Source organism: Phocoena phocoena, chromosome 8 (assembly GCF_963924675.1).
Source record: "Phocoena phocoena chromosome 8, mPhoPho1.1, whole genome shotgun sequence".
NCBI classification, from domain to species: Eukaryota; Metazoa; Chordata; class Mammalia; order Artiodactyla; family Phocoenidae; genus Phocoena; species Phocoena phocoena.
The window spans coordinates 88,490,872-88,516,497 of NC_089226.1; the positions used below are offsets into that span (position 1 = coordinate 88,490,872).

Genomic DNA, 25,626 nt, shown 5'->3' on the forward strand with positions numbered 1-25,626 from the left:
AAATGCCTAACCTTGCAGTCATACCATAAATCTTTACCCATGGACCATCAGCATTCCATTTACACTGTCAATGACGTGACCAATGTGTTTAGGTACAGTCAAGTTTGACATTTAACCCCAGATTTCCACCTTAGAGGGACCTCTCATCATACCAAGTACTATATTGGTCATGGTTCTGTCAGGAAGGGGGTAAACCACTCTACATAGTTTAAGCAGAAAGGGAGTAAATGCAGGAAATGATCAGAAAGGTGTGGGAAGACCTGGAGTAACAAATGGGAGAATATTGTTGACCAAAGACGAAGAAGCTGCAACTGCCCTTTAAAAGAAACCATGAGGGGGCACTTTTAGCAAAATTACCACCAATGATGCTGCTTGGAAATATACTATTGCCGCTGAGTAGGAATACAGAAGTCTGTCCTACTACTGAATTTCCTCAAACTTCCACTGATACAGCTGGAAGCTGTTATGTGCCATTGTAGACAATTTCCCTGCTGATACTGTAGCTGCTGTCTTAATTGCCCCCATAATTAGAATAAAATGGCCCCTCCTTTTGTGTCGCCTTCTATTCTCCTTTCAGTGCATCTCATTAGACGAATCCAACAAAAACCTGGATGGTTGGGGGAGTCTGGTATGCAGTTTGTAGGTATTTAGCCCTGGTGATGCAAAAGCATATATAGAGAGAATGGGAAACTGAAAGCCAGTGGGCACCTTTGGGCACAAAGGTACTGTGATCCCATTTCAACTTAATGGAGATCACCACTCTCTTAATTTTCCTTCTGATCTTGGGTGGCCTCGGCCTGCAGCGGCTTGAAGCAGGATTTTGGTTCCCTGGCCAGAGACTGAAGTCAGGCTGCAGAAGTTAGACCACCGAATCCTAGCCACTAGACCACCAGGGACCAGTGGCCAGTGACAAGGCCCTGGCTTGTTGGCTTTGTAGTAGTAAAATTTCACAAAGAGACAGAAAGTAGTGAAACAAATGGAGTGTTTATTAGGAGGAAAAAGAGTATGTGTGGATAGGCACATGGATCGGCTCAGAGAAAGAGCTGCGCCCTCGTGGTAGTTTGAATCACTTATATGGGGCATTTCTTCCGGGTTTCCTTTGGCCAATCGCCTTGCTTTGCCTGGTTCTGAGTCCGTATTTGGTTTATCTCAGGGTCCTCCCAATGTATGCATGCGCATCTCTTAGCCAAGATGGATTCTAGTGAAGAGACCTATGGGTAGGTTGACATCACTCCCTTTTTGACCTCCAAGGCGCCTCTCTGCGCATGTGTAGTCGGGAAGGACTCCTTGACCTCGAAAATGAGAGTACGTGGTCTCTTTTATCTGGGCAGGGCTCAACCTCTCTTATTATTGTCCTCTTTTCTTCATCTTGGAGTATTTATCACCAGGAGACAAACTCCAGCTGCTCAGCCTGGGGCCCATCTATCTCCTGCCACATTCCTGCTTCATTAGCTGTTTCTTCTCAGTTCTCTTTGCTACTTTCTTCTCATCATCCTGATCTCCAATTATTGTTGTGTGCAAGGCTCAGACCTCAGATCTATATTCTTTTTATACATTTATGCTCAAGGGTATCCTCTCTAATCTCATAATATAAATCTGTAGACTGACCATGTATTATCTTTGGTTCCAAACCCTCCTCCAAATTCTAGACTTCTACATCTAATCAGCCACTTGAACAGTTCTCAGGACAGACTAACTGGTATTTAAAACTTAGCACATACCAAAACAGATCTCTTGATTTTTCCTTTTCCCCTACCACCAGCCCCCAAAACAAGCAGCAGTAGCAACTTAATAAATGGTAGTGTCATCTTCCCAGGTGTTGAGACCAAATACCTGATGGTAATTTCTGAGCCCTCTATTTCCCTAACACTGTACACGTCATATATCCAGCACAACTTGTCTGCTTCATCTTCAAGATAAATTAAACATCTGTCTCCCTTGACTTCTCCATCATGACCATTCTAGTCGCAAGTATCATTTTTTCTGGACTACTTCAGTAGATCCATAACTGGCTCTTTTCTTTCACCCTTAATATCCCCTACAGAGTCTGTGCCACACAGCAGCTGGAATAACCTTCCAAAAATTTAACGAGGTTAAGTAAATTTTCTGATCAAATTCCTTCAGAGGATCCCCATCTCACTCAAAATAAGTTTCTATGATTGTAATGTGGTCTAGAAAGCCCTGCGTCTTCTGTCCCTTTGCCACCGTTCCTGCTCTGATTTAATGTCTTACCAGTAACTCTATCACTCAGGATGTTTCAGCACGTTACTTTCTTGCTGATCTTCAATGTAATAAGCACATTCAGTGCTTTTGTACATATTCTTTCCTCTCCCTGGAATGCTCTTCCCTCAGGTGCCTTGTTCCATCAATTTCATTAGGTATCTGCTCAAAATCACCTTATTAGAGAAGCTTTTCCTGACTGTTGTACCAAAAAAGCTTTTCTTGATATGTTCTGTTTCCTTCCCCTGATTTATTTCATACCACTTACCACTCCTCTCCTTTTTCTGTATAACTCTTTGTTTATATAACTCTATATCTCTGTTTATTGCTTGTCTCCTGCCACTAAAACATTTAGCTTCGTGACAGCAGGTACTTTGTTTTATTCACTGATATCTCCCAGTGTTTAGAACAGTGCCTGGCCCTGGGTCGGTATTCACCACATACTTGTTGAATGAGTAAATGGATGGATGGATGAATAAACAAATGCAGTATGAAAAAATGGATTGGACTGGAGAGATTCCAGTGTGGTTACAACTTGGGATGGGGAATTGTTGGTAGCTTGGACGAGGGTGGTGGTGGTCTAGTGGAGGGAGGGCAGCAGATGCTCTCAAGGGGTATTTATAGCATAACAGACAGCATTTCTTGGTCAGTTAAATGGAGGTGGCGAGGAAGAATTCAATGTTAAGGATACTACCTAGATTTCTGGCTTGTGCAACTGGATTAATGATGGCACTATTCTCTGAAAAGAAGGAATAGAAGGGAAACTGATTTTAAGGAAAAAATCATGAATTCAGTTTTGAATGTTGAACTATATGCATCCAGACCCAACGTTTCTGTCTGAGGAGCGATTGCCTGAATAATTCAAATCTCTAGGTTCATCTCACAACACTTACAATGAAGAAGATATTTACGTTGCTGATCTCTAGGGTCCTTGAAGGAAGTATGAATAATTACTAGAGGGGGTAAGGACTAGAGTTCCTTACCCCCACTATAGGAACTATATTTCTTCTTGTCACCCAAGGTGCCTTCCTCTCTCAAGTCTGCTGCAAGGAAGTATTGATATCTAAAACAAATCACTTACACCATAATGTGAATTTGAGTCCATGAAGCATCATTATGAAGTCAGCCTCATTTCTGACTGTGTAATAGAAGTCTCCACCCCTGTCCCCACTTAAAGAGATTTCAAACAAGAGTAAGCAGGCAGGCCAGATTACTGCAGGAATAGTAACCTATCTGTTATACACGATATTATATAGATCAAAGGATATCTAGACTCTTTGTTTACATACGATAAATTCTGGGTTCATTTGATAATGTCAGAAAGTTGAGTAGCTAAAGCATTTTAGCCTCATTTCCGTTTGCCAAATAAATGGATCCTCAGCCCCAAGAATTTCAAGCCAGAATAGGCAGGTAGGTAAAATCATTATAGGAATAAAGACCTATCTACTATCCATGAGATTTTATCGATCTTCAGGGTAATTTAAACCCACTTTTTAAAATACGGGATAAATCCTAGGTTTATTTTAATAATCTCAGCTATGTAAATGGCTGGTTGCCTGGGAGATATATTATAGCTTCTTCTGTAGGCATGTCAAGAAAAGAACTTGCTGAGCAATAAAAACTTGAAAAGGATGAGCACTGATACAGTGAAGCTTTTATGATAAATCTACCTTTGCAATGTCTTTCTGAAATGAGGAGTTGCATCCCAAAAGAGGTATTTATGCTGGATATGAAACCCACCACTGATTAAAATAGCAGAGTAGAGAAAATTCAGTTATTTAAATGTTAATTATGCCCCAAATAAAAAAGTGTTCACATGACAAAAAAGCAAAGAGTCCTTTTTTCCCCACATTAAGCCCAAGTCTTTTTTTTTTTAACTTCCAATAACAGCTCAATTTATTTTTATTTTAAACACCTTTATTGGGGTATAATTGCTTTACAATGGTGTGTTAGTTTCTGCTTTATAACAAAGTGAATAAGTTATACATATACATATGTTCCCATCTCTCTTCCCTCTTGCGTCTCCCTCCCTCCCACCCTCCCTATCCCACCCTTCCAGGCGGTCACAAAGCACCGAGCTGATCTCCCTGTGCTATGCGGCTGCTTCCCACCAGCTATCTACCTTACATTTGGTAGTGTATATATGTCCATGCCTCTCTCTCGCTTTGTCACAGCTCACCCTTCCCCCTCCCCATATCCTCAAGTCCATTCTCTTTAGGTCTGGGTCGTTATTCCTGTCTTACCACTAGGTTCTTCATGACATTTTTTTTTCTTAAATTCCATATATATGTGATAGTATACGGTATCTATCTTTCTCTTTCTGACATACTTCACTATCTATGACAGACTCTAGGTCAATCCACCTCATTAAAAATAGCTCAATTTCGTTTCTTTTTATGGCTGAGTAATATTCCATTGTATATATGTGCCACGTCTTCTTTATCCATTCATCCGATGATGGGCACTTAGGTTGTTTCCATCTCTGGGCTATTATAAATAGAGCTGCAATGAAAATTTTGGTACATGACTTTTTTTTTTTTTAACATCTTTATTGGGGTATAATTGCTTTACAATGGTGTGGTAGTTTCTGCTTTATAACAAAGTGAATCAGTTATACATATACATATGTTCCCATATCTCTTCGCTCTTGCGTCTCCCTCCCTCCCTCCCACCCTCCCTATCCCACCCCTCCAGGCGGTCACAAAGCACCGAGACGATATCCCTGTGCTATGCGGCTGCTTCCCACTAGCTATCTACCTTACGTTTGTTAGTGTGTATATGTCCATGACTCTCTCTCGCCCTGTCACAGCTCATCCTTCCCCCTCCCCATATCCTCAAGTCCGTTCTCCAGTAGGTCTGTGTGTTTATTCCTGTCTTACCCCTAGGTTCTTCATGACATTTTTTTCCCCTTAAATCCCATATATATGTGTTAGCATACGGTATTTGTCTTTTTCTCTCTGACTTACTTCACTCTGTATGACAGACTCTAGGTCTATCCACCTCATTACAAATAGCTCAATTTCATTTCTTTTTATGGCTGAGTAATATTCCATTGTGTATATGTGCCACATCTTCTTTATCCATTCATCCGATGATGGGCACATAGGTTGTTTCCATCTCCAGGCTACTGTAATGAACATTTTGGTACATGACTCTTTTTGAATTATGGTTTTCTCAGGGAATATGGCCAGGAGTGGGACTGCTGGGTCATATGGTAGTTCTATTTGTAGTTTTTTAAGGAACCTCCATACTGTTCTCCATAGTGGCTGAACCAATTCACATTCAGACCAGCAGTACAAGAGTGTTCCCTTTTCTCCACACCCTCTCCAGCATTTATTGTTTCTAGATTTTTTGATGATGGCCATCTGACTGGTGTGAGATGATATCTCATGGTAGTTTTGATTTGCATTTCTCTAATGATTAATGATGTTGAGCATTCTTTCATGGGTTTGTTGGCAGTCTGTATATCTTCTCTGGAGAAATGTCTAGGTCTTCTGCCCATTTTTGGATTGGGTTGTTTGTTTTTTTGTTATTGAGCTGCATGAGCTGCTTGTAAATTTTGGCAATTAATCCTTTGTTAGTTGCTTCATTTGCAAATATTTTCTCCCATTCTGAGGGTTGTCTCTTGGTCTTGTTTATGGTTTCCTTTGCTGTGCAAAAGCTTTGAAGTTTCATTAGGTCCCATTTGTTTATTTTTGTTTTTATTTCCATTACTCTAGGAGGTGGGTCAGAAAGGATCTTGCTGTGATTTATGTCACAGAGTGTGCTGCCTATGTTTTCCTCTAAGAGTTTGATAGTTTCTGGCCTTACATTTAGATTTTTAATCCATTTTGAGCTTATTTTTGTGTATGGTGTTAGGGAGTGATCTAATCCCATACTTTTACATGTACCTGTCCAGTTTTCCCAGCACCATTTATTGAAGAAGCTGTCCTTTCTCCACTGTACATTCCTGCCTGCTTTATCAAAGATAAGGTGTCCATATGTGCGTGGGTTTATCTCTTGGCTTTCTATCCTGTTCCATTGATCTATATTTCTGTTTCTGTACCAGTACCATACTGTCTTGATTACTGTACCTTTGTAGTATAGTCTGAAGTCAGGGAGCCTGATTCCTCCAGTTCCGTTTTTCGTTCTCAAGATTGCTTTGGTTAGTCGGGGTCTTTTGTGTTTCCATACAAAATTGTGAAATTTTTTGTTCTAGTTCTGTGAAAAATGCCAGTGGTAGTTTGATAGCGATTGCATTGAATCTATAGATTGCTTTGGGTAGTAGAGTCATTTTCACAATGTTGATTCTTCCCATCCAAGAACATGGTATATCTCTCCATCTATTTGTATCATCTTTAATTTCTTTCATCAGTGTCTTATAATTTTCTGCGTACAGGTCTTTTGTCTCCTTAGGTAGGTTTATTCCTAGATATTTTATTCTTTTTGTTGCAATGGTAAATGGGAGTGTTTTCTTGATTTCACTTTCAGATTTTTCATCATTAGTATATAGGAATGCCAGAGATTTCTGTGCATTAATTTTGTATCCTGCTACTTTCCCAAATTCATTGATTAGCTCCAGTAGTTTTCGGGTAGCATCTTTAGGATTCTCTATGTATAGTAACATGTCATCTGCAAAAAGTGACAGCTTCTTCTTTTCCGATTTAGATTCCTTTTATTTCCTTTTCTTCTCTGATGGCTGTGGCTAAAACTTCCAAAACTATGTTGAATAAGAGTGGTGAGAGTGGGCAACCTTGTCTTGTTCCTGATCTTAGTGGAAATGCTTTCAGTTTTTCACCATTGAGGTTGATGTTGGCTGTGGGCTTGTCATATATGGCCTTTATTATGTTGAGGAAAGTTCCCTCTATGCCTACTTTCTGCAGGGTTTTTATCATAAACGGGTGTTGAATTTTGTCAAAAGCTTTCTCTGCATCTATTGAGATGATCATATAGTTTTCTCCTTCAATTTGTTAATATGGTTTATCATATTGATAGATATGCGTATATTGAAGAATCCTTGCATTCCTGGAATAAACCCCACTTGATCATGGTGTATGATCCTTTTAATGTGCTGTTGGATTCTGTTTGCTAGTATTTTGTTGAGGATTTTTGCATCTATGTTCATCAGTGATATTGGCCTGTAGTTTTCTTTCTTTGTGACATCCTTGTCTGGTTTTGGTATCAAGGTGATGGTGGCCTCGTAGAAGGAATATGGGAGTGCTCCTCCCTCTGCTATATTTTGGAAGAGTTTGAGAATGATAGTTGTTAGAACTTCTCTAAATGTTTGATAGATTTCGCCTGTGAAGCCATCTGGTCCTGGGCTTTTGTTTGTTGGAAGACTTTTAATCACAGTTTCAATTTCAGTGCTTGTGATTGGTCTGTTCATATTTTCTATTTCTTCCTGATTCAGTCTTGGCAGGTTGTGCATTTCTAAGAATTTGTCCATTTCTTCCAGATTGTCCAATTTTTTGGCATAGAGTTGCTTGTAGTAATCTCTCATGATCTTTTGTATTTCTGCAGTGTCAGTTGTTACTTCTTCATTTCTAATTCTATTGATTTGAGTCTTCTCCCTTTTTTTCTTGATGAGTCTGGCTAATGGTTTATCTATTTTGTTTATCTTCTCAAAGAACCAGCTTTTAGTTTTATTGATCTTTGCTATAGTTTCATTTCTTTTTCATTTATTTGTGATCTGATTTTTATGATTTCTTTCCTTCTGCTAACTTTGGGGGTTTTTTTTGTTTGTTTGTTTCTCTAATTGATTTAGGTGCAAGGTTAGGTTGTTTATTTGAGATGTTTCCTGTTACTTAAGGTGGGCTTGTGTTGCTATAAACTTCCCCCTTAGAACTGCTTTTGCTGCATCCCATAGGTTTTGGGTAATCGTGTCTCTATTGTCATTTGTTTCTAGGTATTTTTTTAATCTCCTCTTTGATTTCTCCAGTGATCACTTCGTTATTAAGTAGTGTATTGTTTAGCCTCCATGTGTTTGTATTTTTTACAGATCTTTTATTGTAATTGATATCTAGTTTCATAGCGTTGTGGTTGGAAAAGATACTTGATACAATTTCAGTTTTCGTAAATTTACCAAGGCTTGATTTGTGACCCAAGATATGATCTATCCTGGAGAATGTTCCATGAGCACTTGAGAAAAATGTGTATTCTGTTGTTTTTGGATGGAGTGTCCTATAAATATCAATTAAGTCCATCTTGTTTAATGTATCATTTAAAGCTTGTGCTTCCTTATTTATTTTCATTTTGGATGATCTGTCCATGGGTGAAAGTGGGGTGTTAAAGTCCCCTACTATGTATGTGTTACTGTCAATTTCCCCTTTTATGGCTGTTAGTACTTGCCTTATGTATTGAGGTGCTCCTATGTTGGGTGCATAAATATTTACAATTGTTATATCTTCTTCTTGGATCGATCCCTTGATCATTATGTAGTGTCCTTCTTTGTCTCTTCTAATAGTCTTTATTTTAAAGTCTATTTTGTCTGATAGGAGAATTGCTACTCCAGCTTTCTTTTGGTTTCCATTTGCATGAAATATCTTTTTCCATCCCCTTACTTTCAGTCTGTATGTGTCTCTAGGTCTGAAGTGGGTCTCTTGTAGACAGCATATATATGGGTCTTGTTTTTGTATCCATTCAGCCAATCTGTGTCTTTTGGTGGGAGCATTTAGTCCATTTACATTTAAGGTAATTATTGATATGTATGTTCCTATTCCCATTTTGTAAATTGTTTTGGGTTCGTTATTGTAGGTCTTTTCCTTCTCTTGTGTTTCTTGCCTAGAGAAGTTCCTTTAGCATTTGTTGTAAAGCTGGTTTGGTGGTGCTCAACTCTCAGCTTAGGCTGGCTGTAAAGGTTTTAATTTCTCCCTCAAATCTGAACGAGATCCTTGCTGGGTAGAGTAATCTTGGTTGCAGGTTCTTCTCCTTCATCACTTTAAATATGTCCTGCCACTCCCTTCTGGCTTGCAGAGTTTCTGCTGAAAGATCAGCTGTTAACCTTATGGGGATTCCTTTGTGTGTTATTTGTTTTTTTTCCCTTGCTGCTTTTAATATGCTTTCTTTGTGTTTAATTTTTGACAGTTGGATTAATATGTGTCTTGGCATATTTGTCTTTGGATTTATCCTGTATGGGACTCTCTGTGCTTCCTGGACTTAACTATTTCCTCTCCCATATTAGGGAATTTTTCAACTATAATCTCTTCAAATATTTTCTCAGTCCCTTTCTTTTTCTCTTCTTCTTCTGGAACCCCTATAATTCGAATGTTGGTGCGTTTAATGTTTTCCCAGAGGTCTCTGAGACTGTCCTCAGTTCTTTTCATTCTTTTTTCTTTATTCTGCTCTGCAGTAGTTATTTCCACTCTTTTATCTTCCAGGTCACTTATCCGTTTTTCTGCCTCAGTTATTCTGCTATTGATCCCATCTAGAGTATTTTTCATTTCATTTATTGTGTTGTTCATTGTTGTTTGTTTCATCTTTAGTTCTTCTAGGTCCTTGTTAAATGTTTCTTGCATTTTGTCTATTCCATTTCCAAGATTTTGGATCTTTACTATCATTATTCTGAATTCTTTTTCAGGTAGACTGCCTATTTCCTCTTCATTTGTTAGGTCTGGTGGGTTTTTATCTTGCTCCTTCATCTGCTGTATGTTTTTCTGTCTTCTCATTTTGCTTATTTTACTATGGTTGGGGTCTCCTTTTTGCAGGCTGTGGGTTCGTAGTTCCCGTTGTTTTTGGTGTCTGTCCCCAGTGGCTAAGGTTGGTTCAGTGGGTTGTGTAGGCTTCCTGGTGGAGGGGACTAGTGCCTGTGTTGTGGTGGATGAGGCTGGATCTTGTCTCTCAGGTGGGCAGGTCCATGTCTGGTGGTGTGTTTTGAAGTGTCTGTGGACTTATTATGATTTTAGGCAGCCTCTCTGCTAATGGGTGGGGTTGTGTTCCTGTTTTGTTAGTTGTTTGGCACAGGATGTCCAGCACCGCAGCTTGCTGGTCGTTGAGTGAAGCTGGGTGCTGGTGTTGAGATGGAGATCTCTGCGAGATTTTGACCGTTTGATATTATGTGGAGCTGGGAGGTCTTTTGTTGACCAGTGTCCTGATGTTGGCTCTCCCACCTCAGAGGCACAGCACTGACTCCTGGCTGCAGCCCCAGGAGCCTTCCATCCACACAGAGTCAACCAAAATTTTTGGAGCAGCTGGTAGATGCCTGGCCCTGTTTGGCATTTCGCAGTGATCAAGACAGGAAGAGTCCAGCTTTCATGAAGTATGTAGTTGGGAGGAGAGATGGGTGCAACTTGGGTGAGGGATTTCACCTTGCTGGGCTCTGTTTTCTCATCGGCCCGCCGTCCACACGACTGTCACGCCTCGGCCGCTGGGGCCCCTCCAGACCTGGCAGCCTCAGTGAGGCCGACCTCCCCTCGGGCTTCGGGCCAGTTCCGTCACGGCGGAGGGAAGAGACTCCGAGCTGCGGGAGTTCCAGCTCTCAAGCCCACGTCTTTATTAATGTATTTATTTAGCATCTATCCATTTGACAGGTTTGAGGCTGATGCTATGGGAAATACTGAACGTGAATGTACTAGGTTTGCTACAATTGAGAGCCTCTTAGTTTATTACATGATAGGAAATATTTCAATAATTCAGGCATCTTGTTAGGAAATTCTCGGATGTGTTCCTCCTAGGCATGTGTTATGGGCTAAACTGTATATCCCCAAAAGACGTGTTAGAGTTCTAAGCCCCACTACCTCAGAAAGTGAGCTTATTTGGAAGTAGGGTTATTGCTAATGTCGGTATATGGTAGGCCTTCCACCCAGTACGACTGGTGCTCTTAAGAGGAGGAGGTAAGACACAAAGACAGAGAACACAGGGAGAAGATGACCATGTGATGATGGAGGCAGAGACTGGAGCGAGGCATCCAGAGTCAAGGAGTGTCACGGATTGCTGGCAATACCAGAACCTAAGAGAAAAGCATGGAACAGTGGCCACCCTAGACCTTTCAGAGGAAACACAGCCCTGATGACACCTTGTTCTCAATTTCTAGCCTCCAGAACTGTGAGATATCAACTTTTGTTGTTTTTAGCTTTCCCAGTTAGTGGTTCTTTGTTACAGCTGCCTTAGGAAACTAACTCAGAATGGCTGACCATGCATGGGGCAAACAAGATATAAAGCAGTTTAGAGATAAGAAGTTAGACAAGAAGTGCCATGGAGAAAACGTATAGGACAACTGGTCACCACGTATTGTCAAGTTAGACGAATCCTACACCCCTAGACCCATCACTGCAGAACACAGTGCATTTCACTCTGTGGGCTGCTGAACACAAACCGACTTGTTAAGTCATCAGTCACTCTCAAATGTATAGTAATGGAAGCAAAAGACAACATGTTATTTACTCAGAAAATGCTCTCTTGAAATTGAACAATGGGAAAGTTAAATAACAGCTTATGTGTTCCTGCTTCCCACTCTTCTGCTTGATTTCTCATTCTTATGTGACTGTACCACTAAGAGCCTCATGGATACCATCAATGGCTGTAATATGACTGAAGGGAAAATGCCCAACTATGAAATAGGAAGGAAAAAAAAAAACCCTAAAAGCACTGACACAAAACAAGCTCCACTGGAATTTATGTTTCAGTGATTACCAAATCTATATTCACGACTCTAGTTACACAGTCTAAAACCAACTGGGAGAAAAATGAAATATGCCATAAACCATAGGAATGTTTTCTCTCTGTAATGTCAGGTATCTGAGTATTTGATGGTATCTACTGCATTTTTTGTATTCTTCACTAAGTTAAATTGGCAACACTGAATCGAGTCCTGAAAAGTAAATTCAAACCTGGAATTCTAAATGTGTAACAGGATTGCTTAGAGAACTCTACATGTATGCACACACCATATATACAGCAGCTAGCATAGGGCAACATTATATATATTGAACAATGATACTGAATATAGATATTGAATGTATATCTATATCTATAGATACAGATGTATATTATGTATCTTAATGCCAGCCACACTAGATTACAACTTCTGTCTGTGCTTTCTGGTCTTGCCTTGTAGAGTTTCTCCCTGCAAATGTACAGTAAGTATTCAGATAAAGATTCAGTGTGACTCTTGTACAGATTTTTTGAGTTCTTTATGTATCTCCATTTCCTCTGCTACCCTGTTCTTCAAATACTTTGGGCTTTTTCTCCTCAATTTAGTGAGACCACCATCCGTTGCTTGGTACAGCCTGCCTATGCATTCATCAAGAAACTGTCTTCAGGTAGAAAGCTCAGGCAATCTGAATTCTCCATTGGTTTTGTTCTTACAGGGATCACAGTTCTGCTCTGCCTGATGTCCAAAGACTGAACATTGTCATTTTGTATATTTTATTCAGTGTCCTAGTTATTCATGGTGAGAGAGCAAATCCCCACCAATTATTCCTTTGTTTCCAGAAGTAGAATTCCATGAGCTACTTACTTACATAAGATGTATTCAACCTCTTTTAAACGTCCTTAAAATACAAATTTTATGTTCCTTTACAGTCTCCAAATTATTAGATCTTTTATGCTCAATGGCTCTTTTTATTATCTTTATCCTTTTTTGTTTCATTTTTATTTTCAAAAGTCTGGCTCACATTAGAAACAACAGCATACTTAATGTGTTTGTTGGGGCTTACTGCTGGTTCACACCTGTCTGCCCAATGGGTCTCTTGAGTGTGATGGCTGCAACTCCCTGATGGCATCTGAGAATTTGGCAATAAGACTACTTCTAAATGACACTCACACTATAATTAAGGAAAGCATTATTCTGTGACAAGATCCACACCAGCAGTTTATTTCTTCCAAGTCAGCTTTTCTCCATTTCTTTAGGGAGTATTTCTCATGTTTTGGCCTGAGGATAAACACTCTGCTGCCTACTCAAAATTTCAGAAGTAGTAGGAGGGTTATTTAAGCAGCGATCCTGTAAGATGATGATAATAATAATAATTGGAATAATTGAGTAAAGGAATAATAATAATTATTATATTTAAATATATTATTTAATATGAATGCAAATTAAATAATTAATAATAATAATTTTGTAAATATATTATTTAATAATTATTATTGAATTATTCCTTTTTATTTCTACCCAGTCTCCATTCCTACTCTGGAAACTTGATAGCTTTGAGGTTAGAGACTCATTTGCTATCACCAGAATAAATGGCTCCCAAGTCCACTGAAAAGTTCTCCTTTGTGTTGTAGGCTGTATAATTCCTTCACTATATACTTTATGTCCTCTGGCAGTAATTTGAAATCTTTTGACTGCTGAAGTCTGCTCCCTCATTTTTAATACCACTGTAGATTGACTAATTTATTATTTTTTATCTTTCTTTTCATTTTATAAGGATTTAACAAGGGTAGACATAAACAGATATTCGCAATCTATTCTCTTTTGTGCATGCCCAAGGTTTGTTTTGTGTTTTTTTTGAGGTCTTTTTGCCTTTTAAAAATTCCTTATCTCTTCTTTCATACAATTATACAAAAATATTTGTCTTACTTTCTAGCCAGCATTTTTTGAGACTAAATCTAAAGATACAATATATATGAAAGTGTCTGTAATTGTAAACAACTGAGTAAATATTTGGGCACAATGCTCCTGTTTAGCACATTTTTAAAAGGAAGGAAAAATAAACAAAGCATGATCCTCTATAGAGTTTGACAAGAAATTGTCATTTGTATTATCTTTCATTGGTAGGTATCAAATTTGTGAGGCTTGGGCTCAGTGAGTTTGTGTGGTGTTTTGTGCAACTACACAGAGCTCACAAACCGTGCAGGCTGGTCTTTAATCCATGCCATTAAACACAATCACTTTGGGCATTCACTTGTGAGTGACTGACTGCCATAATGAAAATTCTGGAAAGACTCCACTCCCTTTTGCTTTCTGATGGTCTCTTGAATATGACTGTGCCATTTTTGGTAACATTCTCATGTGGACCTGGTATAGGAGGTAACTCTCCCTATAAATATAAGAAGTGGGGAGTCCCCCCTGTTTAAAAGTGAAGGTAGTTTAGCCTCTAAGGAAAATAATTCACTACTTAAATGAGAATAAGTAGAAGAGTACCTTTTACTCAGTTCTCTTTTATTTGAGTAGGTAAAAGGTAAGGAAAAGTTTCCAGCCTTCAGACTATGTTTCCTTCCAGTTACTGTCATGATTTCCAGCCATCAAAAAGCACTAAATAGATCTTACATGCTCTGTAATTTTAGGAGCCATCCAAAAATCATCATTACCAGTGAAACAAGTTACCTTTGATTCTTTTTTTTTCTCCACAACCCAGCTCCAGAATTCAATTTCATGTAGAATGTTTCAAAACTCAGTGAACCTTTAGCCCAGAATTCATGTTGGAAGTGATAATTTCTGATAACTTGTGTACCCATTATTTTCAAACTTCCATGCTTTGGCTGATTTTATATTAATTGCCAGAAATACTGCTATAAGCTATATCTACATCATCCTTGAGATTCTTGCCCACTTTTACATGTTAAAATTGTTCACTCCCATCCATACGGCTTTTGAAAAATTTCAAGCTTGGAGAGTTATAGAAAGGATACTTATTAATAAGAAAACATCCTCCAAATTTCATGTTCTTCCACCCAGTACTATTTATTTCTCCCATCTTAGAATATTACTGAAGAGTTTCAAATTAAAATAATATGTATTTCTTATAAAATTTATGGCCAGGAAAACAAATGCTTTATCGTTTCTACATCTCAAGGAAATGAATTAAAAGTTAGTTCCCAAAAGGAAAGTGAGCCCAGTTGGTAGCTCAATTGGTAGTTCTCTCCTCACCCAATATGAGCAATGTTGATCAAAAATTTTACCCACACTATGTTGAGAAATATATATTCCCTTGTTACTAAGCAGATAAATCTATATACACACATACATATAAAATTTAAACATGTTCATGAAACAAACTCACCTTTATAACATACGTTGTATCCTATTTTTGTCTATCACATTTTAAAAAATGATGTTTGTGACCCATATCATTACCAGTGACCTAGCATCTCAAGACCCTTTGTAATGATAACAAATTGCCATTGTGTCAGCAAGGGTTAGAAAATTCTCACCCTTCATTTTGGCCACTAGAGTGTGAATATGGGGCTTGGTCTGTTCTAATTAGATCTTTCCAAGAAGGGGATATTGAACCTTTATATTGTTAAATTTGAAATAGTATATATTTATAGAATTGCGTAACATGAAGAACTTAATGATTTATCGTGGTAATAGCTGTACAAACAATACCAAGGATAAGAAACAGTAACATGGAGATTTAAAAAATTTTTTATTTTATACTGGAGTATAATTGATTAAACATGTGTTAGTTTCAGGTGTACAGCAAAGTGATTCAGTTATGCATATACACATGTATCTATTCTTTTTCAAATTTTTTCCCATTTAGGTTATTACAGAGTATTGAGCAGAGGTCCCTTAGAAGTCCTCCCATCCCTGCACAACCAGTATCTCCTCCATTTTCTCCAAAGCTAAATGCTATCTTCATTATTCTGACATTATTTTTATTTGTTGCTACCTAAGCATTTAGCTCTAAATATGATAATTAGATTTTACCCTTTAAAATTTTATCTTACTGAGTATTGATATGTATTCTTTCATGTTTTCTTTTGTTCACCATTATTTTTATAAGATCCATCTTTTTTTTTAAGATGTTGGGGGTAGGAGTTTAGTAATTTATTTATTTATTTTTGCTGTGTTGGGTCTTCATTTCTGTACGAGGGCTTTCTCTAGTTTTGGCAAGTGGGGGCCACTCTTCATCGCAGTGCGTGGGCCTCTGACTATTGCGGCCTCTCTTGTTGCGGAGCACAGGCTCCAGATGCACAGGCTCAGTAGTTGTGGCTCACGGGCCTAGTTGCTCTGCGGCATGTGGGATCCTCCCAGACCAGGGCTCGAACCCGTGTCCCCTGCATTAGCAGGCAGATTCTCAACCACTGCGCCACCAGTGAAGCCCTAAGATCCATCTTTGATGCTGCATGCAGCTATAGATCATTCATTGTCCTTGCTGTATCATGTTCTATACCCACAATTTACTTTTCTATTAATAATTACAGGACATTTATATTGTTTCTAGTTTGGTGCTATTACAATTAATAGTAGTATGGTTATTCTACATGACTCTTGATGTATATGTGTCACACGTCTGAAGTGTATACACCTAGCAGTGGAATTGCTTGATCGTAAGGTTTATGTTCAACACTAGTGGAAAATGATAGTTTCCCAAAGCAATTGTTTCAGCTATTTGCCCATCTGGAATGTATGAAAATTCCAGTTGACATACATTCTCACCAACACTTAGTATGAGCAGAGTTTTATTTTTAGTCAAATTGTTTCGTGTGTATATTCATCTAATTTTGGATTTAACTTCCTTTCACTGATGACTAATGAAGCTGAGCATCTTTTCCTATATTTTAAAGCCATTTGCAAATTGTTTTATCAAATACCTGTTCAAGTCTTTTGACATTTTTTAACTGGGCTGTCTGTACTTTTGTAATTGATTTTTGAGAGTACTTTATAAATAGATTTTAGTTATGTCTCAATACCTTGTCCCACTGCCTTTTTACTATTAATAGAAAAATTAGTTTTAAAGCAAATGTTTATCTTTCCCTTTATGTTCAATAATTTTTGTGTCCTTTTCAAGACAATATACCTCTCTTTGATCACAACCCTCTCCATCCTTTATAGAGGTACCACTGGCTGCCATGGTAATTATATCCCTGCTTTTGAAAAAAAAATGTATATATACTTAAAATATCTGTATGTACCCCTACATAATTTTTAAAACTTTACTCGTGTTGTATATTATGTGAAGTGTCATACTTGATATATTCTTTTTTATATATTGCTTATTTTGATCAATATTTTATGTATAGTTGTCCATATATTTCCATTGATCAACTCCGGCCCCCATGACCAGCGCCTAGAAGACAGTGGCCTAAAGGGGGACCAGGGACCAGCTCTTCATGCAGGAGAAAGCCCAGCAGCTCCTGGGCTGCCTGAAGCCCAGCCACACATCTCATACCCTCATCTTGTCTTAGGGGCTTGGCAGTCACGAGCCCATTCTCATGTTTACAGGGGGCTGGGGGACCAAGTCTAGGCTGTGAATTTGAGAATCACACAAAGATGACTGCCTGCAGGGAGCCTTCTGCCGCCAGCCCCTCCCCAGACTGCTCAGGTGGAGACAGAGCAGGGCCACCCACTGTCCTGTCTCCGAGTCTGTCTGCGGCTGCTGGCGGTTCCTGGTGCTAACAGAACAAAGTGCCACCTTTGAGCTGGCCTGGCCCTCCCCCGCAGTGCCACAGGGAGCCCCGTTAGCTTCTCCCAAGCCCTGGTCAGGCCTGGTCTCATCTCAGACCCCTGCTGAGGACAGGGGTGTGGCCAGCATGCTCCTTCCTTCAACCTGTTCGTACATTTTCTTTTTCTTTTTCTTTTTTTTACATCTTTATTGGAGTATAAATTGCTTTACAGTGGTGTGTTAGTTTCTGCTTTATAACAAAGTGAATCAGTTATACATATGTTCCCATATGTCTTCCCTCTTGCATCTCCCTCTCCCACCCTCCCTATCCCACCCCTCCAGGCGGTCACAAAGCACCAAGCTGATCTCCCTGTGCTATGCGGCTGCTTCCCACTAGCTATCTACCTTATGTTTGGTAGTGTGTATATGTCCATGCCTCTCTCTCGCTTTGTCACAGCTTACCCTTCCCACTCACCATATCCTCAAGTCCATTCTCTAGTAGGTCTGTGTCTTTATTCCTGTCTTACCCCTAGATTCTTCATGACATTTTTTTCCCTCAAATTCCATATATATGTGTTAGCATACGGTATTTGTCTCTCTTTCTGACTTACTTTACTCTGTATGACAGACTCTAGGTCTATCCACCTCATTACAAATTGCTCAATTTCGTTTCTTTTTATGGCTGAGTAATATTCCATTGTATATATGTGCCACATCTTCTTTAGCCATTCATCTGATGATGGGCACTTAGGTTGTTTCCATCTCTGGGCTATTGTAAATAGAGCTGCAATGAACATTTTGGTACATGACTCTTTGTGAATTATGGTTTTCTCAGGGTATATGCCCAGTAGTGGGATTGCTGGGTCATATGGTAGTTCTATTTGTAGTTTTTTAACTGTTCTCCATAGTGGCTGTACCAATTCACATTCCCACCAGCAGTGCAAGAGTGTTCCCTTTTCTCCACACCCTCTCCAGCATTTATTGTTTCTAGATATTTTGATGAATATATATCACACTGGTGTGAGTTTTGATTTGCATTTCTCTAATGATTTAATGATGAGCATTCTTTCATGTGTTTGTTGGCAGTCTGTATATATTCTTTGGAGAAATGTCTATTTAGGTCTTCTGCCCATTTTTGGATTGGGTTGTTTGTTTTTTTGTTATTGAGCTGCATGAGCTGCTTATAAACTTTGGAGATTAATCCTTTGTCAGTTGCTTCATTTGCAAATATTTTCTCCCATTCTGAAGGTTGTCTTTTGGTCTTGTTTTTGGTTTCCTTTGCTGTGCTAAAGCTTTGAAGTTTCATTAGGTCCCATTTGTTTATTTTTGTTTTTATTTCCATTTCTCTAGGAGGTGGGTCAAAAAGGATCTTGCTGTGATTTATGTCATAGAGTGTTCTGCCTATGTTTTCCTCTAAGAGTTTGATAGTTTCTTGCCTTACATTTAGGTCTTTAATCCATTTTGAGCTTAATTTTGTGTATCACTTAAGGGAGTGATCTAATCCCATACTTTTACATATACTTGTCCAATTTTCCCAGCACCACTTATTGAAGAGGCTGTCCTTTCTCCACTGTACATTCCTGCCTCCTTTATCAAAGATAAGGTGACCATATGTGCGTGGCTTTATCTCTGGGCTTTCTATCCTGTTCCATTGATCTGTATTTCTGTTTTTGTACCAGTACCATACTGTCTTGATTACTGTACCTTTGTAGTATAGTCTGAAGTCAGGGAGCCTTATTCCTCCAGCTCCGTTTTTCGTTCTCAAGATTGCTTTGGCTATTCGGGGTCTTTTGTGTTTCCATACAAACTGTGAAATTTTTTGTTCTAGTTCTGTGAAAAATGCCAGTGGTAGTTTGATAGGGATTGCATTGAATCTATAGATTGCTTTGGGTAGTAGAGTCATTTTCACAATGTTGATTCTTCCGATTCAAGAACATGGTATATCTCTCCATCTATTTGTATCATCTTTAATTTCTTTCATCAGTGTCTTATAATTTTCTGCATACAGGTCTTTTGTCTCCTTAGGTAGGTTTATTCCTAGATATTTTATTCTTTTTGTTGCAGTGGTAAATGGGAGTGTTTTCTTGATTTCACTTTCAGATTTTTCATCATTAGTGTATAGGAATGCCAGAGATTTCTGTGCATTAATTTTGTATCCTGCTACTTTACCAAATTCATTGATTAGCTCTAGTAGTTTTCTGGTAGCATCTTTAGGATTCTCTATGTATAGTATCATGTCATCAGCAAAGAGTGATAGCTTTTTTCTTCTTTTCTAATTTGGATTCCTTTTATTTCCTTTTCTTCTCTGATTGCTGTGGCTAAAACTTCCAGAACTATGTTGAATAAGAGTGGTGAGAGTGGGCAACCTTGTCTTGTTCCTGATCTTAGTGGAAAAACCCCAAAGTTAGCAGAAGGAAAAAATGAAAAAGAAATGAAGGAAACAATAGCAAAGATCAATAAAACTAATAGCTGGTTCTTTGAGAAGATAAGGGAGAAGACTCAAATCAACGGTACATTTTCTTGAAAGAATGAAAGTTGTCTTTCTCCTGTGGTGGTGGGAATATATATATGTATATGTATATGTGTATATATGTGTGTGTGAGTGTATATATATATATATATATATATATATATATATATATATATAGTTGTCCATATATTGCCATTGATCAATGGTTTTCCACCACACATATATAATTTCTTCTTATTTTTACTTACAGATAAATAGGTCTGTTTCTGGGATCTCTATAATTTGTTTTCTTGGCCTGTTTTGTCTCTTTTTGCATCAATATCACACCATATTGATTCTTTTAATTTATAATAATATGTACTGTTACCTGATAATGCATGTTCTCCAAGTTTGTTATTCTACTTCAGTATTATCTTGACTATTTATGGGCCTTTGCATTTTCATATAAATACATTAAATATAATGTATTTAGTCTTTTAATTCATGAATATTGTACACTGCTTCATTTATTTCCATCTTTTAAAATTGGTTTTATAATGTTTTGTTTTGTGATGATGCCTTGCTTTTAATTAATTTTTCCGTAGGAATTTGATATTACCTGTGATATCTCAATTGTCTCATAGAGCAGTTTAAATTATATAATTACTTATAGCTAGTATATGGAAACAAAATGGATATTTGTCTATTGACCTTATATTCGATAAGCTTGCTAAATTTATTTGTTTGTTCCAATAGGTTTTCTCTAGATATGTTTGTTTTATTTTTCTATGTACACGTTCATGTCATCTGTATTGGTAGAAGTTTTAGGTCTTCCTTTCCAATCCTTATGCCTTTTATTTTGTTGCTTTGTTCTTTCTTGAATCAACTGCTGTAGCTAAAATTAATGTTGAAGTGTGGATTGCAAACACCCTTGTCTGTTATTGACATCTGGAGGAAGGTAATATTTTACTATTAAATGTGATGTCTGCTATAGTTGTTTGTAAATACCTTTATCAGATTCACATTGGGAAGTTCACTTGTATTCCTAGCTATAACTCATATTAACAGAAAGTAGTTCACATTTATTTTTAAAAATCCATTTTTATATACTTTATCTTTTAACTATAGCATTAAGTCCATTTTCATTTCATGTAATTTGAAATATATGACATATTAGTTCATGATTTTTGTTTATCCTACCTGTTTTTTTTTCTTATTTCTAGCTTTATTTTGGGTTCATATTTCTAGTGGCTCTAGAAATCCCAGCACGCTACTCTATGCTGTCTGTAGCCCTGGGATGTGGTCTGCATCAGCTTCTGTGGCTCTTCTTTCACGTGAGTGAGAGTCCTGTTACAGTCCCTGGTTTCAAACACTGAGCTGACCTCTGGCTATCTCACATGGATTACTTAGTTTCTGTTGCCTCATGGACCAAACTCCCAGTTTCCTCCACCTGATTCTGAACGTAGAGGCCAGTATGTACACGGTGTAAGCTTTGCTCACACTTGGTTTCTTTTGCCTTTTGATACATATAAATGTTTATGTTTTTGTCCCCATCTTTTACATTCTTTCATATTTTATTAATCATTTCTCTATCTTTGTATTTGGAGAAGAGGGTGGCTTACAACATACAATTTCAATTCTTATCTAACTGGCATTTCTCACTCAGTTTCTACTATCTGGATTTGGAGCAGCAGTCCAGACTAGAGATGATGATGGCTTAGACTAAAGTGGTGGCAGTGGACAGAACCATCTTGATTTGAGGTATCTATTTTGTATCAAATTTTATAAAAGTTTGTGATTGAATGTGAATGGTGAGATACTTAGGAGTTGTAAAAATATGTCTTCCTTTTAGGGCAACTGAATAGATTTAGTATCATTATTGAAGTAGGAGAAATTGGAAGAAAGACTTTGCTTTAAGGGGGCTACAGTTCATATTTTACTTCTGGACATGTTGAGATAAAGTATCTGTGGGACACAGAAGTGGACATATCCAGCAGGTATTGGAAACATGAGAGGCTCAGTAGAAAAACCTAGTCTGGCGACAAAGTTAGGAGCTGTCAGCGTATAAATGGTACCCAAAACCATTCTCTCCAGTTGGTATTTTTGGCTCCAGTCCATTTGATTGAGTTTGCAGAGTCAGTCAAATGTATGTACTAATTCTGACGCTGTTAACTGAGCTCCCCACCTTCTGCACACAGGTCTTACAGCCACCTCCTCCATTTCACACGATTCCTGAGCTTTCTTTTACTCAGCTATTCTTAACATTTAAAGGGTAAAGGACTTTAGAATGGCTCATAACTCAATCCAGTGAACACTGGTTGACTTATGAAGAAATGGGTATAGGACAGAACAGAGGGGGTTATCCAGATAAATATTAGGCTGGAACTTTTGTCTGATTCGTTATGTCTTCCAACAGCACTTGAGCTATCATTTCACATGCATATTCTTCTTTTAAATAGACAAAGTTTATGTAAAACCTTCTTTCATAATTTAAAGCTTTTTCAGAAATCAGATCTGTCAAAAATATAAAGCCATATTCTCAAGAATGCAATGACTTAATTTGTGAAAATGAATAAACTAAAACGTCATTTACTGATTCTGAAGAGGCTTAAAATAAGATATACTATTCTGTGTCTCCTTATATTCAGATCCTCATTAGTGAAAACTGACAAAATTCATCTAATCAAATGGTAGGTCAGTTTTCATAGCAATATTTAAGACATAGAGTTAAACTCAGAACTCTAGAAAAAATTTCAGAATGTATGATTTTGAATTCCGTTGTTACTAGTGCAATCATATTATCAATGTGTGATAGGCAAAATGATGTGGAACTCTGTAGTTACCTATAAGTACTGGGTTGGCCAAAAGGTTCGTTCGGGTTTTTCCATAATACATCATGGAAAAACTCGAACAAACCTTTTGCCCGACCCAATGTATTTGACACTTTCAGCAGCCCTCCCCCAAAACAGAAAAGAGAACGAAGAATCAGAAAATGAAGATTTGTACCAGAATAGAAACACTAGTATTTGAGGAAAAAATGCATCTGGTTCCATATAGATGATTCATAACAGTGTAGTGCTTCAAACACAAGACTCCTCTGTTATCTATACTACAAGGTACAATAATTATTTCCAAATAAATCTGAATTAGAAAAGTGAAAAATAAGGAGACTTTCTGTTTTAAAACAACGTCATGAAAAAAACCAAAAGTATCTTAATAGGAAACTTAACAGGCAAAGTCTTATCAGGTTGATTTCCTGACCTGACTTTCTGTCTCTGATATGAAGAGCTGCTCCTTGGCTCACTGGGGCTGCACCTCATTGCCTTCTGCTGAGTCTGTGCTACCAAAAGTGAAGTAGTTAAGAGAATTTATTTAGTAAGTGCCATTATAATGAACAATCAGCCTCTGGATGCTGTGTTTTAAAAATTCAATAAGCTGACTTTTACTGCACTATTTTAACTCTGTTAATTAAAATAAGTGCCATTTGAGGGAAATGAGAGGTGGTTGATGGAGGTAACTGGCCTTCTGTTCTTCTTGCCTCTCCCATTCCTACCCTGGCCTATGTGAAGGGGAGATGGGCCAGAGTTGTAATAGGGATGCAGGCTACTTAATAAATGTTGAATTACATTCAGCCCTGTTCATTAGCTTAGGAGGTATTGTCAGCCAGTTAACAGAACATTAATTAAAAAGCATATTATTCAATGAGGTGAGGATCATTTTCATGTGGAAGGTTTCTGCCTATCTTTGAAGCCCAGCTAATTATCATCATTTCACAAAAGACCAAACCTTTGTGTCATTTAATAAAATATGTCTAATGACAGCAGCATGTCTAAAGGAACAATAGTGGAGGGGTGGCAACCAAATTGGCAATGTGGCTGGAAGTTAAAGAATGAAAGCATTTAAGTGAACTTTAAAGCTCTAAGTAAAAGAAGAAATGTGCAAGCTGAAACTATTTTCTGTTATTTTTAATGTATTTTATAGAAAATGTGCCTATAAATACTAGGCAGTTTTTGCATTTGACTAGTAGAACAATTCTTCCTTTACATTTATTTCCCAAGACATTCTATTTTACTATATTTGTGCTTTCAGAAATTCAAAAAAATGCTGCTTTCTAGATATTTTTAAAGTTTATGATACTGAAAGGAAAATACATTTCAATAAAGTTTTAAATATATTTTACATGCCTACTAAGGGAAGGACTAAATTTTAATTTTGTTCCCAAAATTGTGCAACTTGTTGCAGAAATAGAACAAGATCCTCTATCCTGTGGTGACCTACACTTTTGAAATTTTGGAAAATATTCACTTCATTAGAGGTGTACTAAATTAATAGCAATTTTGACAACTTAATTTTTAAGGAAAGTTTGCTTTTAGTAGTTCATCACTGTTCAAAGTACTATACAGTTAGTAGCCATGGTAAAAATAATGCTAAATTTTAGCTGTACGTATGTATAAGATAGTTATTATTCTTAATATGTACCAACACTCTCTCAGTGCTTTATAATCATTGCCTCATTCAGCATTTCCAATGTCCCCATTATACAGATTAGAGAACTGAGGCAAGCTCATCCAAGGTCACAGAGATGGTACATGTCCCAGCCTGGATTCAAATCAGGCCTGTCTTTACCCCAAGCATACACTTTGAACCACCACACTCCACTGATTTAAGAAAAAAAAAAAAACAATAAAACTGAAAAATTTTTACAAAGGAAAAATTTTTGTAGCTACTATCTAACCAGTTATTGCTGTTCTTTGTATTCCAAAAATTGGTCATGGTGTGAAATGATGAAATACATTTTTATAAGAAAGTGGAAACATGAGTATGAGAGGAAAAATATTCTAGAGTCAGATATAAAAATCTTAGTGCCAGATTGTCAAGCGGAAATATATTTTTTGAAAGAAGAAAAAAATACTAAAAATGCAACTTACTGTTTCTCTACAAATAACTCAGAGATAGAAGTTCATCACATACAAGTACTAGTATATAAAGTTCATGTCCTGTGAATTTAAGAGCTCCAGAGCTCTGCGTATTCCCAGATGTGCTCACCCTTCTGTCCTCTCTGGCACTTACAGCCTCATCACCACCATCTGCTCTGATGATGTGAGGACAAATACCAGCCTGCCCTCCATCCCTGTCTACAGCAGTCTAAGGTGCCCATGTCATCCCACACCCCCAGATTTTCATATTCCATACATTTCCTGTTATCACCCATAGCAAAATCCTTTGTATCATCAAGCTCTTGTCTGTTTCCTACACCTTCTTTCTCTCATGGGACTCTCTCTCCTAAGGATACTGTTTCCCTTGCAGCTCTCTTAAGACATGATTATTGGTCTGCAAAACTCCTTATTCCTGGAATTAGGGTAAGTGTCCTTTGGGTCTTCATTGCTGTTTTCAGATTCTCCCTCCTCCCCAAACCCTCTAGTTTTTAATCTCATAATCTTATGTCCTCAGAGATTTCTAACAATACCTTACTCACTACAGTCACCTTTAGACCTCTGGATTACTCAAATTCATTCTTTACAGATTTTCATTCGAGGCTCACGGTCACTCTCTCCAATTCTATTGCAGTATTAATTCGGGTGACTTCAACATCCATGTAGATGACCCTTCCAATACCACGGCTTACCGGATCTTTAATTTTCTTTCTCCTGATTATCTTGTGCCACCCCCCCACCTTTGCTATTCATTTCTGTGGCTATAAACTAGGCTTAT

General features: G+C 37.8%; 1 pseudogene; it reads left to right on the plus strand.

Annotated features, from left to right (window-relative positions):
• The first annotated feature begins 10,980 nt into the window (after positions 1 to 10,980).
• The window catches only part of LOC136126993 (suppressor of SWI4 1 homolog pseudogene), a 103,829-nt pseudogene continuing 89,183 nt past the window's right edge, over positions 10,981 to 25,626 (plus strand).